General features: G+C 37.6%; 1 long non-coding RNA gene across 1 annotated transcript; it reads right to left on the reverse strand.

Moving 5' to 3' along the window:
- Positions 1 to 2,163: 2,163 nt before the first annotated feature.
- On the reverse strand, positions 2,164 to 9,138 carry LOC121392224. Its single transcript, XR_005960424.1, has 3 exons — positions 8,981 to 9,138; positions 7,291 to 7,466; positions 2,164 to 2,264 (listed from the first exon to the last, which is right to left on the reverse strand). It is a non-coding gene; the product is annotated as an uncharacterized LOC121392224 (long non-coding RNA).
- Between the last annotated feature and the right edge of the window lie 6,345 nt (positions 9,139 to 15,483).

Here is a 15,483-nt window from a genome sequence, read left to right on the forward strand (position 1 = left end):
TATATATTATATATATATATATATAGTGAATGCAGAATAACTACGTATAACAAAATTAATAATGCATTGTAAGATGTTTCCGACTAATAAAATATTTCTATGATTAAACTTGCATATTAAATATATTTTCTTGTTTACAATATCAGTGTCTGTATATTCAATGTGCTTTTGGTCGTCTTAATATTTGTAAGAATCCCCAACTGCATTTTGTCTTCTAATAATTTCGTACGTACGGAAAAATAATATTTTAGGAAATAAAATGAAATTTAACCTAGTACTAATATTAGAACGATCAGAAACGCGTTTAATATACAGCCACTAATATTTTACGCAAAAAAAAATATTTGATATGTAATTACAATCGTTGAAAAGTCTCTGTTAGTCAATAACATCTTAAAAATTGCAGCAAACTCAGGAATGTCCCTTTAAATAAAATAAAACCCCCAGCATAATTGTCAATACTTAATTGAGATTGGCAAGCTGAAAAGATTAACGGTAATTTGTACCTTGGAGTGTCCTAATACAAAATAGAAACGTTGATTATAACCGGTGTAGCTTTGAAGCCAGTTCCAAACAAACTCCAATAATAGCCCCTAAGAGGTGTGGGTTGTTTTGGGTTTGTTTGTTTGGGGTGGGGTTTTTTGTTTGGGGGGGGGGTTGGGGGGGTTGGGGGGGTTGGGGGGGTATCTCAGCACGCCTGTGATAAGGGGTGGGAATGAATGAATGAATGAATGTTTAACGACACCCCACCACGAAAAATACATCGGCTATTGGGTGTCAAACTATGGTGGGTGGAAAGGAATGCCGCCGGGGCAATGTATCACAAATCCCATCCAGCCCTCCGCCACACTCCGGCCAAGTTTGAATGTTTATATTGAAATGGTGGTGTAGTGCCTTTATAAATGAGCTTCACGTTAAACCGAACTACCACAATGGAACTCATTCAAATAGTTTACGACGTCGGTGTTGCTGGCTCTGTCATGAATCCATCCACTGGAGAGGTCAGAAACTGTGCCCAGGGTAACCATGGCTGAATCGTAAGTGAATACAGGCATATCTCGCCATGACGGAATTGAGGGGAGTGGTTACTTGTCCCCCTAACCTAAATAATGGGGAGCCATTTATGATATCGCCATATTTAGCATTGATATTTAATCCTTTTGTAGTAGTATTTTGTAATAAAGCTACACATTACTCTCCTTAAACTAGTTGAACTAGTCTTAGTGACCAAGAGCGAGAGTGATAGCGAGGTTTCTATTATTGATGTAACAATACATCGAACTATAAATATGTTGCGATAGTCAGTATCTCGATAGCAATGCATCGATAGTTAATTCAACTATCGATAAATATCGCAATTGCGTGCTCAACTATCTATAGTTTTGATAGTGTGCATCGTGAAAGCATAACACCAACAATATGTGGTTTTTATATTATAAATTTATTAAATGTGATTTCACTACCTACTGACATAATTACTAAGTACAAAACAGACATACCCCGGTACACATAAACATACATACATACATAAGCACGCACCCTCACACAGACAAACACACATATATACAAACATACAAACATACACACACACACACACACACACACACACACACACACATACATACACAGAGAGAGAGAGAGAGAGAGAGAGAGAGAGAGAGAGAGAGAGAGAGAGAGAGAGAGAGAGAGAGAGAGACAGACAGACAGACAGACAGACAGACAGACAGACAGACTGTGGAAAAACAGTTATATTTTATATATCACAACGGTCAATTTAAAATCAATTTCGAATCCCTGGGGCAAAATTAGAAAATAATATTATTTTCGTTTTTAAAAAATTCCTGAATTCTTAAATATATACATACATAAATACATACATACATACATACTGTGGAAGACTGAGGTAAATAGTTTTGCGAAATACAAATTTGCGATTTACAAATAGTAAAACTGATCGCAATAGTCAAGCCTAGTCTCTATAGGCATGTGGAACATGTTTGGATTGAGTGCTCACTGCCGGTGAACGGAGGGAACGTTTCGCTGAAACACAGTACTTATATTCTCAATGGATGATATAATAAAAGTGTTTCAAGGGTAAGATTAATTTAACGAATACATGGGCTCCATTGACATGCTATTATACAACATACAACAAGGCGAATATTATAATCATCAATATTTTATTGGTTATAATTTTGTTTTTAAGTATCATCGTGTTCCCTTAGATTGGTTGCATACGTCATCGTCGCAAGTCAATGTAGGAACTGAAATATAATAAAACAGTGAAGTTAGCGTTATAGGACAGAAAGTGGTAGTCAATGACGATAATGTGAAAAAACCCATGTTACTGTAATCATTGTATTTTTAACGAATTGTAATCAAATGAAATACTATACGAATAAACATATTTGCTCGTTTTTCAGTCTTCTAGAACTACCCTGTTAATACGCGAGGTTAGAGCTTGGATGCACGTAGTTTTAAAATGCTAATTTTGATCACCGCACAGTCGCCAGATACTGTACGTATAATAGTTCGAGTCGAAGCCCAAAATGTCTCAACTGGGACATCTTGGGCGGACACCGGCCCAAAATGTCCCAATTCTAAAAATTATGCACCAAAGCGGCCCAAAATGTCCCAACTGCTAACTGGTGAGTTGAAGTTTGCTTTGTTTAACGACACCACTAGAACACATTGATTTATGTTGCATCGGCTATTGGATGTCAAAATTTTGACACACAGTCTTAGAGAGGAAACCAGCTACATTTTTCCATTAGTAGAAAGGGATCTTTTATATGCACCATCCCACAGACAGGACAGCACATACCAAGGCATTTGATATACCAGTCGTGGTGCGTGTGTGTGTGTGTGTGTGCGTGTGTGTGTATGTGTGTGCGTGTGTGTACTGAATTTGTTAACCTGAATTCAGAAGTTAGAGGGCGATCACCCTGTAAACAAAAGGTAAATGCAGTTCGTTTTGTCTGATCCCATTCCCTTTTAAAAGCAGAATCCGCATGATGGTTTTTCAATCTGTATTTCTTGTTCTTTTTTTTTTTTTCTTTTTTTTTGGTTTGATTTTTGGTTGTATTATTGGAGGGTTGGAAGGGTAATCCGCTGGTTTTCAGTTCATTTGGGGTTTTTTTTGCAAAACTAACTTCAGACATTAGAAACAGTGTTTCTAGGAATATACAACAACATTTTCTTTCGTCGAAAGCTTTTGGTGCCTACATATAACAACTTCTAAGATACTATATCATTCTGGTACAAAGGCTGTTCCATCAGGGTTATGATGTCCAGGAACCTTTGAGGGCATCCAATAAGGTTGATGATAGACATCTGGAGGCTATATCTACTCAAATACGATGCATCACTAACTAAAATTATTGCTGATGCTATTCCATATTTTGAACTTGTGCATACTTTTTCATCTCTTTGGTGAAACTCTAGCACATTGTTTTATTTTTTCATCGTTTTAGATGTAGTGACGGACTTAAATTTTGGTCTGTTAGTCACGATTTATTTAGAACATAACAGAAGTATTGTGTAGTGTTAGTTATGTCTATTTAGTACCTACAGAAAATGATATAATGTGAATGTATAATATGGTATTGTTGTGACCAAAAACGATTGTGAAATAAAACTCTCTCTCTCTCTCTCTCTCTCTCTCTCTCCTCTCTCTCTCTCTCTCTCTCTCTCTCTCTCTCTCTCTCTCTCTCTCACACACACACACACATACACACACGCACACACACACATACACCCACATACACCCAGACATACATACTCCTCTCTCTCATACATACATACATACATATATATATATATATGTATATATATATATATATATATATATATATATATATATATATATATATATATATTATATATATATATATATATTGGGAACACCTGATATCATCACTGTTTTGACAATGATTCATGAATACATGTTATCACAACTGTATTTATTACAATGAGCTCCGTCCTGTGCTAGGTTTGATTTAGTAAACTAGTCTGGGAGTGGCAGTCCTCATACAGATGAGGCATGAAATCAACAATTATTTTGCCAAAATTTGCCATTTGTAAATTACGGCTAGAGAAAGGAAACCTGCTACAATGTTACTCCTACGGCATAGCGAAAACAGGACATTATGCACCATGCATGCATACATACATACATACATACATACATACAGACATACAATATATAGATATTCATACATCAATACATACATACATACATGCATCCATAATCATAAACAAAACAAAAAGCTTAATAGAGCAACTTTACATTAAAAGCTGTCCAGCGTTCTGAAAACAAAAACAAATGTCTGGTATTAGTTTATTTTAATGTAAGGATATTCCTTTTGAAAAGACACGGCACCATATATTCATACGCCATTTGAATAATGACTGACTGGAATTAAAATTGCGTATCCAGTTTACAAAGACATATTGTATTAAACTCGAGATTATATGATACTGTGTTTGGGTATCGTCAATATCATAGATTAGGAATACAAATAATACAATTTTATTTTTATTCCTAATACAATGTATATGATATTGATGATATATACAGAGAGAGAGAGAGAGAGAGAGAGAGAGAGAGAGAGAGAGAGAGAGAGAGAGAGAGAGAGAGAGAGAGAGAGAGAGAGAGAGAGAGAGAGAGAGAGAGAGATACACAGAGACGGACACACACAGAGACAGACACACAGACACACAGAGAGAGAGAGAGAGAGAGAGAGAGAGAGAGAGAGAGAGAGAGAGAGAGAGAGAGAGAGAGAGAGAGAGAGAGAGAGAGCAAAATGAGGAATGAGGAAGGGAGATATCACATAAATATAGTGATCAAAATATATTTTGTGAAAGAAGAACCGGAATATTATCATGTGGGATGAGTAGTGGGAAATACGTTGACTGTAAGATAAACACGACGTATAAATATAAGTGCAAGTCAGCATTAAATGTATCGCCAAAACTGGAACATAGCTAAATATGCACACGCAAACAACTTTACATAACCAGATATACAAACAAGCACGCACAAACACATACAAACATACATGCATACATCTATCCATCCATTCAAGGCAGGATGTAACCCAGTGGTAGATAGCTCGCCTGATGCACGGTCTGTCTAGGATCGATCCCCCTTGGTAGACCCATTGGACTATTTATCGTTTCACCCAGTGCGCCAGTGGTATATCAAAGACCGTGGTATGTGCTTCGTTTTGAATTAATGCTGTATGCAGCCGAGAGCCCTGAGACCAAATTCTGTTTTTATGAACAACTGACATCCCATTCATCTGAAACACCTGTGTGCTGGGTTATTTCTTTCCGGTGAGGGAGGGACGTAGCCCAGTGGTACAAAGCGCTCGCTTCATACACAGTCGGCCTAGGATCAATCCCCGTCAGTTGGTCCAATGGGCTATTTCTCGTCCCTGCCAGTGCATCACGACTGGTATATAAAAGTTCGTGGTATGTGCTATCCTGTCTGTGGGATGGTGCATATAAAAGATCCCTTGCTACTAATGGAAAATTGTAGCTGGTTTCCTCTGTAAGACTGTATGTCAAAATTACCAAATGTCTGGCATCCAATAACCGATGATTAATAAATCAGTGTGCTCTAGTGGTGTCGTTAAACAAAACAAACTTTTAAACTTTTTTACTGGTGAGCGATGACTCACGATTTGGTGACGTCGATGTTGATACTTGTTCAGGGTTGGGGTGGTAGTTTTCTTAGACGATTGAATACATACACCACGCATCATTCGTCACCGCAATGTGGGTCAGGAAGAGATGATCTAGTACCAACACATCTCTGTTAATATATATGTTTGTAAACCACTTCAATGTATCACCGTCTGGTTATCCTAGAGACGGTGATACATTGAAGTGGTTTACAAACAGAAGCTATCTATTAACAGAGATGTGTTGGTACTGGGTCATCTCTTCCTGGTCAGCGTTGGCCCACATTTCGATGACGAATGATACTTGGTGTATGTCTTCGTTCTATCAGGTACAGTGCTGGTCTACTTTAGCTTTTCAAGAGATTGTTTGGATGATACATTTTACCTACAAATTTCCTTTGAATAGACTGTACAGGTGCTGACTGAATTTTTTTTATATTGCTAGTCATTTTAAAAGTTCTCCCAATTATCTGCTCTCCCAATAGTGCTATTAGTAGTTGACCCTGGGGGTTTTTGGGGCGAGGGGGTCCCTACTTTGACCCCCATATTGTCCACACCCACCAGCAGAAGCTCGTTTACCACAAATATTTTGTTAACATATAAGATGAGGAATACAAAAAAAAATCAGGTCTACATAATGTCCTTTCCGGGTGTCTATAGTTCATGTTACCTCATATTATATCCGTGTTTAACACTGACGCCGATTCATCGATGAAATCCAAGTAAGGATGCACATAGGGTTTTTCAAGTGCTAAATTAATGGCTGTTATGTTCATATACTTTCTGTCTTTTGACGCTGAACCGATTGGCGCTCGCTCGATGCGCGGTCGGTCTGGGATCGATCCCCGTCGGTGGCCCATTGGGCTATTTCTCGTCACAGCTAGTGCACCACGACTGGTATATCAAAGGCCGTGGTATGTGCTATCCTGTCTGTAGGATGGTGCATATAAAAGATCCCTTGCTGCTAATCGGAAAGAGTAGCCCATGAAGTGGCGACAGCGGGTTTCCTCTCTCAATATCTGTGTGGTCCTTAACCATATGTCTGACGCCATATACCATAATTAAAATGTGTTGAGTGCGTCGTTAAATAAAACATTTCTTTCTTTCTGAACCGATTGAGCGCATACATCGAGTAGCATTTGTAGTTAAAATGTGGACCATCTCTAACCAAGAGATGATAACCCAACACCCAGTTGTCTCTTGTAAAAATCAAAGGCCGTGGTATGTGCTATCCTGTCTATGGGATGGTGCATATAAAAGATCCCTTACTATTAATGGAAAAATTTAGCGGGTTTCATCTCTAAGACTGTGTCAAAATGACCATGTTTGACATCCAATAGCCGATGATTGATAAATCAATGTGCTCTAGTGGTGTCGTTAAACAAAACAAACCTGATGACAATGGTTTATAACAAAAATAACTTGCTGACCTACAAACCTACTAAACGTACTAACTTACGTACTGACTTACTACTCAGCTCAGCGCTACTCTGCCCTACGCTGCTCTACTCTACGCTGTTCTACTCTGCTCTATTCTATTCTACTCTACCCTGCTTTACGCTGCCCTACTCCACTCCATTTTACTTTACTGTACTCTACTTACCAAGTACCCTTACTGATTAAGTCCAGTCTAAAGTCAGCACTGGGTCCAGGAGCACGGGTCAGCCGCCACACAACAGTCTCCACCGTCAGCGCACTTCACACCAGGCTCTATGCCGTTGTCTATGCAGCTGTATTTATCACCGGGGGCCCAACAGAAGTGCTGTGTGTCATTACATGCTAAATCGACGGCAACGAAAAGAGAACATGAATGGAAATGAAACAATGACTCAGCATATTTATTCTGAACGGACGCGCGTAAAAACTGGTCAAATAATATTCATTTTTGGTTTAAACAATATATATTTCTGTTTTAACAGATGGGATTGGTCAACAAGCATAGCCTATGTAAAGACCTTTCCCTACATTATACAACTGAAATATTAACTGGTCAACATGGACATGTTGAGAAAAGTATAAGATGTGAATTTAGTACTGAAAAAAATAAAACTATTGTATATTTAACTTGTCAAAATATAAATATTTATTTATAGATTAGCACAGTGAAACAAGAAGAATAGAGAATATGGACGGTTTCATCAGTCAAAACGCTTGCTTTCAGCAATGAAATTGTGGATTGCTTTGCAAGATGAGACTGTTTTCTTTTACTGTTAAGTTGGGATCGCCATATATTAATGTGTTGATATTTAAATTTAAATGATTTAACCTAGATAAGTAAGTCGGGCGCTCTCTGTTGTATAGAGGGCAAAATAAATAACATGAAATGTTCCGAATGTTCAATGTGATGACCACAGGTACAATATGGACTTTCTCCAACGAAACGTGTGAATGTGTAGCCATTCAATATTCATCATTTCATTCAATAACCTGCTCAGTGCAGATATTATACAAGCAATTGTGAACGAAATGAGGATTGTGAATAATATAATTATGAATAACATAAATTAAATGCAAATTTATGAATATTCAACATTAAACATTCAGTTTCTATAATTTTAGATACTGAGATATGGGCAAATATAGAAAGCACGACGACCATATTGACTAACTGGCAACAATGCTACTTTCCTTCTGGCAAGTATTTTTAGAAGGTTTTAAACGTTGCTGTCAAAATTCTACCCATATTAATTAATTTATTATTATTATTATTATTATTATTATTATTATAAAACATTTGCCAGTATACTAAGAAGGGCAACAATAGGATTTACTTCCATTTGTAAACAACGCTTGCCAGGTCCCTTTTTGTGTTTGAGATAATTTGGGAAAAACAATCGGATATCATAACACAAAATATTTGCATCAGGTCCGTGCTTATAAAAATGTTAAGAGTCCAGACTCAATCTCTAATGACGTAACACGCATACAATTTGTATGGCGTTGCCATGACGTCCACGTCTCAGACTCTATTAGAGTCTCGAGTCTAGACCTAAAAGATTTATAAGCACCAGGCTTGAAACCTGACGAGCCTTGTGTAAGTGACTACCATTACAAATAATTAGTATTTAAAATGTTAAAACTCTGTATGTAAAACATGGGCATCGGGTGATACCATCAAATGTGTGGGATATGCAATTATTCATTTGCCGAATGTATTTTGCCTTATTCGGCTTCAGAGTCAGGATGGAGACGGGTAATACCCCATTCTACCTCTCCCCTCCCCCCCCACCCCCCACACACACACACACACTCTTCAAACGCCGATGTACGATTAGTATTCTAATATAACTTACGGACAACTTTTCTGTTATCTTCACACAGCGATCTGTCAACACTAACGATAAACAAAACAAACATGGCGAACGCAACTGTCTTCAACATGTTCCTGAACGAATAGTTCCCTGTGTACATAGACGACTGGTGTACGTCAGAGACTAGAAGGTTGTTTTATACTGCAGCTGTTGAACCCCTGGACTGACAGTTGAGAGATATAATCCATGATCTATTTTATCTACCAATAATATATCAGCATTTAACATGGCACAACACAACACAATAAGTTCCACTTACCATAGTTTGATACCCAATAGCCGATGTATTTTTCATGCTGGGGTGTCGTTAAACATTCATTCATTCATTCATTCACTCACTCATTCATTCACAACACAATAATGTTTTAAATGAATATTTTATCAACTGTGGTGATGTTTTGATGCCATTTTTATTGCTATTGTTTAATAATGTTTTTAAATCGGGTCATTTCCCACATAGTTGGTCGGTTGGTTGTATTATGTCTATTTTTTAAAAAGGAAATATTAACGATGTAGATAATTACAGGGGGATAACTCTGGTCAGCTACTTGGGGTAACTTTTTATCGCGGTTTTAAATGAACGATTATTAAAGTTCAGTCTAGAAAATGGCATCATCACTGACGCACAGTTTTGCTTTAGAAAAGATATGTCTACTATTGATGCTGCTTTCATTCTGCAATCTTAAATAAATGTTAGGACATTGGAGAATAGAAAGCGCTTATATATCACGTGGGGAGGGAGCAGGGAAATGGCATTTTGTTTATGTAAATCACCCACAAAATATATGTTTGCATAGGGGTATAGTGCGGCAGGCCCACCAAACATACATGTGTAAATTAATGTTTGCATGGCCAGTGTAATCAATTTCTGAACAGCTTTTACTATACATTTATTATCTGTAAAACATATAAGACATATTCAGACGCGTGTGCAGGAAATTGTGATGGGGGAGGAGGTAGGTGGGTCTAGACTGTGGCGACCGAAGTTATTAGGGGTTTCGGTCATAATTCCCCCGGAAAATACATTTTAAAAATAAATGGAGCAGGATTTCCCCCGCCACAACCCCCTGCAGCCGCGGCTAATATTGGCACCCAAAAGAACCATGACATGAAATATAGATAAAACTTCAATTATTATTTTGTTCTGGAAACAGAAAAATGAAATATTTACATTCATGATGAAGCTAATGGGTGGAAAATGAAAATTCACAATCCGGATTTGACTGAACATCAACCAATGAATGAGTGTTTAACTCCACCCCAGTACGACACATACATCGACTATGGGTATCAAACAAAAGTAAATAATTATTAAATCAAAATTACCCCCCCCCCCCCATTAAAATCATAAACAAAACACAATTTAAAAAAATGTTTTTACACAGATCAGTAATGTTTTAATAAACTAGTATGTTTTCGCTATTACTAACGCAAAAGTCTGTCTGTCTGTCTGTCTCTCTGTCTCTCTGCCTGTCTCTGTGTGTCTGTGTGTGTGTGTGTGTGTGTGTGTGTGTTCTGTGTTCTCTCTCTCTCTCTCTCTCTCTCTCTCTCTCTCTCTCTCTCTCTCTCTCTCTCTCTCTCTCTCTCTCTCTCTCTCTCTCTCTCTCTCTCTCTCTCTCTCCCCCCACTATCTCTATCTCTGTATCTCTATCTCCTTTTCTGTCTGTATCTGCATCCGTGTTTCTCTTCTTTCTGGAAATGTGTATATGTCGTCTGTGTTACAAGTATGAAAGACAGAATGACTGTCGAAAAATGACAGACAGACAGACAGAAATTACATTACATAGATTACATCACTGCAAATGGTGAATGAAGACATATCCTTCTGTTTGATGGTGCATATAAAAGATTCCTTGCTAATCGAAAAGAGTAGTCCATGAAGTGGCGATAGCGGGTTTCCTCTCTATATATCTGTGTGGTCCTTAACCATATGTCTGACGCCATATAACCGTAAATAAAATGTGTTGAGTGCGTCGTTAAATAAAACATTTCTTTCCTTCCTTTCTTCCAATAGTGATTAAAAAGGGCACTTCAAACGGGAGGAGTGCAGTCATGGGACATCTGTCACACGCACACACGCACACCCGCACGCACACATGTACACACACACACACGCACGCACACAAACACACACAGTGTGAAAGACAGAATGACTGTCGAAAGATGACAGACAGACAGACAGAAATTACATTACATAGATTACATCATTAAAAATGGTGAATGCCGACATAAATAAGAGACGATATCTGTTGAGCCAAATCAAATATCACAGATGCGTCAAATAATGGTGACACCGACCAATTAGATTACACCAATCTACACATAATTTGATCATTTTTATAGATATAAAACAACAGCAGTACGGTCCAATATATGTATTATGCTTCTATGTCAGTTTTCCTGCCAGGATAATAAGCCAATTAGAAAAACAGTCAAAAGATTATTTTTGTATATTTAATGTTGTGGGTTTAAAGGCATACTGTCACGGATTTAAGGACCTTATTTCTCTAAAAATGGATAATACATAAAAAATTACATTAATTGTTGGAAACCAAATCTAGCTATCGCATCACCTTAACTGAACCATGATGGAGTGAAATCCATGTCAACCCTCTCGGCAATTTTAGTTTTTTAATTATGGACCATTGCCATAATTCCATTATTTTTACAAAATATCATTAATAAATGGAGTATGGTGGTTATGAAGATGGTTGAATAAAGTACATTTAGGGACAAATCAATTTTTTTTTTGTTCAGGTAATACTTTGTTAGACCATTAAATAGGTCAGTGGTCTGTGACAATATGCCTTTAATGCAGAAATCGAAAATGATTAAAGTACGTATTACAATTTAAAGTTGTATTTACAATAGATTATCTTCTTTAAAGGGGCTGTAACAGAGTTACATAACGGACAAAACTATTTACTAATTTTGTATTTAAAATATAAAGATTATACCCTAAACAAAATACCCATCAAATAATACAACAATAAAATATAATTTACTAATAGAAAAAAGGGTGCCCTTTAGATGGTGACCGACAGGTAAAACACGTGACATAAAAAGGTATCACATACATGTTTTACATTCATGACCTGTTCTGAACAAGGAGCTGGCGAGGTAAATTTCTTATTTACTTTCGATCTTTACCCGTAGTTATTCAATAAGCCACCGTTTACGTCAAATGACAACATATTATAATTCAAAATTCTCGGGTTAATTATACAGTATGTTTAGAACATAATAATTTGTAGTTTTAAATGTAAAAATAGACAAAATATGTCATATGCTACTACAGTATATACAGACCTTGTTATCACATGGCAGTGTTTTGTTCGTGTTGATTGTAAAGTCCACAAAAAGACAATTAGCTATCACGAAACGAGAGCTGGATGCAGGGGCGGATCCAAAATGTTGTAAAGGGATGTGTGTGGAGGGGAGGGGGGTGGAATAAAAAGAGCAATATGCATTCCTCGGGAAATTTTGAAGTAAAGATGCCAAGAGATACGTTTCAGGGCAATTTATTGCTGCGTATTATGGATGATGATTTACGACAAACAAAAACAACCTCCAATAGTCAGGGACGGGACGTAGCCCAGCGGTAAAGCGCTCGCTTGATGCGCGATTGGTTTAGGATCGATCCCCGTTGGTGGCCCCCTTGGGCTATTTCTCGTTCCAACCAGTGCTCCACAACTGGTGTAGCAAAGGCAGTGGTATGTACAATCCTGTCTGTTTGATGGTGCATATAAAAGATTCCTTGCTGCTAATCGAAAAGAGTAGTCCATGAAGTAGCGATAGCGGGTTTCCTCTCTATATATCTGTGTGGTCCTTAACCATATGTCTGACACCATATAACCGTAAATAAGTGCGTCGTTAAATAAAACATTTCCTTCCTTCCTTCCTTTCTTCCAATAGTGATTAAAAAGGGCACTTCAAACGGGAGGAGTGCAGTCATGGGACATCTGTCACACGCACACACACACACACGTATGCATGCACACGCACAAACACACGCACGCACACAAACACACAGACACACACACAAACACACACACACACGCACGCACACACAAACACACTGTGACACATACACACACACACACGCACGCACACACACGCACTTGGATCCGCCATGACATGCGTTAGAACTGTTCATCTGTTTGAAAGGAGATTCAAATAGTGTTTGTTGAATGACACGTACCTAGCACTGTTGGGAAGTAAAATGTAGTTTGATCTACTAATTATCGAGAGATGAAACCCGCTGTCGCCACTTCATGGGCTTACTCTTTCCGATTAGCAGCAAGGGATCTTTTATATGCACCATTCCACAGACAGGTTAGTACATACCACGGTCTTTGATATACCAGTCGTGGTGCACTTGCTGGAACGAAAAATAGCCCAATGGGCCCACCAATGGGGATCGGTCCCACACCGACCGCGCATCAAGCGAACGCTGTTCCACTGGCCTACGTCCCGCCTCCACTGGGTACACAGACAACAGTGTTCTGAAATATAATTTAATATCTACTTTTAGTGTCAAAACGGTTATAAGTATTGCCTCCAAGAAATGTATATACAATAACACTCTTCAAGGCACTAGGATCGATCCCCGTCGATGGTTCCCATTTGGGCTACTTCTCGTTCCAGCCAGAGCACCACGACTGGTATATCAAAGGTCGTGGTACTAATGTGAAAATGTAGCGGGTTTCCTCTCTAAGACTATATGTAAAAAATTACAAAATATTTTACATTCAATAGCCGATGATTAATAAATCAATTTGCTCTAGTACTGTATTTAAACAGAACAAAATAGTGTTGGCATATCGCAATACTTTCATGATGCAGTACGTAATGGTTTTGCAGTAATCACTTTAGAAACATTATTGATTTATTTTTGTTGGATTTTTAAATATTTATTTTTTATTTTTGGATTGGAGAGCTCATTAAAAAAATAATTATTTTAATACTAATTAATCGAATATGCATATGTTGTATAAATATTTGTGTGTATGATTAGATATATATTTTAAATTATTTATTCATTCATTCATTTCAACTTATTTTCATGCTTACATGTATATCCACTTAAGGATCAAGCACGCTGTCCTAGACACACACCTGGATAATGAGATAGTTATTAGTTGTTGGTGGTTAGTGAGAAAAAGTCGATGTAGCGGCCCTACACCTACCCATTGAGTCGTTAAACACTTTCTGGGTAGGACCCGTACCAGGAGGTAAACCCAGTACTTACCAGCCTTATGTCCGATGGCTTAACCACCACTTCACCGAGGCCGTTGATTCATTTGTCATTTCCCCTGCGCGTGCTGTAACCTCACCGTGGTGCTGGGGTGTAACATTCTCTTTGAGAATGGCCAATACAGCACAAATTGAAATTTTGAGTAAAAGTCAGTATCTATCTGTGATGTTTGTGTTTTTGCACAGTTCTTTACACTGTTTTTATTTAAATCTTGAATTTTTATATTGATGTTAATCATCACCTTATTTGTTTGCATTACCATAGTTTGACACTCAATAGCCGATGTATTTTTCGTGCTGGGGTGTCGTTAAACATTCATTAATTCATTTATTTATTTTAAAGAAGGTCCCTCCTCCTTATTGTGAACATTGTCAGTGTACACTGACTGCGCCACATTTTGGTGGAGTGTTATTATCTCAAGCCGACGAGACATGATATATTTGGCAACAGAAATGTTTTTGGAATCTTTTAAATTCCATCCAGAATTAATTGTAAAGTTTTTGACTTTGACTTCTATACATAGATTTAAAATATACTTACCTTGATTTTATGTATTGTATTATACTTTTCCCCCACAGCTCCTTACACTGTGGTTTTACATAAATATATATACATATTATTTTTATATACTTACCATTTGTGACACCCAATCGCCGATGTGTATTTTTGTGCTGGGGTGTCGTTAAACATTCATTCATTCATTCATTCATTCATTCATTCATTCATTCATTCATTCATTTGTCATTCATACGATCCGTATACTCTGAAGCCCTAGATGTGTTTTCTTTTCACCTGAATACAGAATACCATAATATTAATCATATTAGAGAATGATGGCATTTAACTCCCATGGAATATTATGACCACCTTAAGAAAAAGATTATATTTACACAGTATTAGATGTGTATTGTGAACTGGACCCCGTTCCACGAAGCGATCTTAGCCCTAAGATCAACTTAAATGCATAGGGTAGCTATGCGCTTAAGGTAATCTTAGGGCTAAGATCGCTTCATGGAATGGGGTCCTGGACCACAGTCACTGAGATCCATCTTCCACGCCAGACGTCATATGATTGGTAATCATGGTGCTCATATGTAGCCTAAAGTGGTAATGGACCTTTAGTGGAGGTCTTTCAGATTTGGCATGGTTTACGCCAAGTGAATGTGACCCTAGATCCAGGTTGATTATATTATATATTATAAAATATTTTTAAAAACCTGTCTGGCTC

The sequence above is a fragment of the Gigantopelta aegis genome, chromosome 3 (assembly GCF_016097555.1).
Source record: "Gigantopelta aegis isolate Gae_Host chromosome 3, Gae_host_genome, whole genome shotgun sequence".
NCBI classification, from domain to species: Eukaryota; Metazoa; Mollusca; class Gastropoda; order Neomphalida; family Peltospiridae; genus Gigantopelta; species Gigantopelta aegis.